Source organism: Papaver somniferum, chromosome 6 (genome assembly GCF_003573695.1).
Source record: "Papaver somniferum cultivar HN1 chromosome 6, ASM357369v1, whole genome shotgun sequence".
In the NCBI taxonomy this organism is placed as follows: Eukaryota; Viridiplantae; Streptophyta; class Magnoliopsida; order Ranunculales; family Papaveraceae; genus Papaver; species Papaver somniferum.
Window position 1 is genome coordinate 130829076 of NC_039363.1, and position 1249 is coordinate 130830324.

The 1249-nt window shown below is 35.2% G+C and overlaps 1 non-coding gene across 1 annotated transcript; it reads right to left on the reverse strand.

Annotated features, from left to right (window-relative positions):
* Positions 1-524: 524 nt before the first annotated feature.
* LOC113292065 lies at positions 525-628 on the reverse strand. The gene has a single exon (XR_003331694.1). It is a non-coding gene; the product is annotated as a small nucleolar RNA R71 (small nucleolar RNA).
* Between the last annotated feature and the right edge of the window lie 621 nt (positions 629-1249).

Below are 1249 nucleotides of genomic sequence, written 5' to 3' on the forward strand. Positions count from 1 at the left end.
CCATAAAAACCAAAGTTTTCAAAACCATAAAAACCAAATGTTTCCCATCAAAAACCAAATGTTTTTCATTCCCATCAAAACCAAAATTTTCCCATAAAAAACCAAATTTTTGAAAACCCATTAAAACCAAATAGTGGGCTTTGTATCTTTTCAATATGGGCCAACCTCGTGCTCTCCATGAATACATGTATCCCACAATAAAAATTCCATTATCATGTATTGTCTTACCTCAAACCAATAACCCTTTTAAAATAAATGCAAGCATGATACAAATACTTCCTATATTTCGAGGGTTCGATTCTGAGAACCCCTATACTCATGTAAGAGAGTTTGAACAAATTTGTCGGACTATGCAACCTGATCATATGTCCGAAGACTCTCTGAAATTGCGTTTGTTTACATTTTCTCTAAAGGAAAGGGCCAAAACATGGTTTTACGGTTTGAGACCACAATCAATCACCACTTGGGAACAACTCACTAATCAATTTTTCCAAAGATTTTTTCCACATCATAGGACCATCGCTATTCGTCAAAATATCAATTGTTTTGTCCAGTTGAATGAGGAAACTGTTTTTGACTATTTTGAACGTTTTAATGATTTGTTGAGCGAATGTCCACACCATGGATTTGAGAAGTGGAGACTTGTCGCTATCCTCTATGAGGGACTAGACTTTAAATCTCGAGCCATGGTTGAGTGTATGTGTAATGGTGAATTTCTTGATAAAACTTTGGATGATGCATGGAAATTTTTAGCTGAGATTGCAGAGAAAACCCGTCAATGGGAATCCATTAGGGAAACTGAGACACTGTCACATGATATAGGTGGTAATGAATTGAACTTTGGAAATAGCATGTCTAGTCCTTCTCATGTGTATGATATTGAATATGAACCTAATCTAGAGGAACATGAGTTGACTAATGACACCACAACTGCTAATAGGGACAAGTATGCATATTACTATGATGATGATGATGATGATGATGATAATGTTATGTTAGAAGAACATGTATATGCTGAAAATGTTGTGGAACCTTTGGTTTCAAATACATTAGGCTTTTCTGCCCCGACCTTCATGAATGATATTTCTTCTAGTATTCCATATGCATGTGATGTTGATACTGATTTAGATATTGTGCAATTATCCTGTGAAGAGCATGACATAGGTAAATCTTATGTTGACACTAATGATCCTATGCATGAAAACATAGTTGATGTGTCTGATTCCATACTTAAGCCACAATATATTGC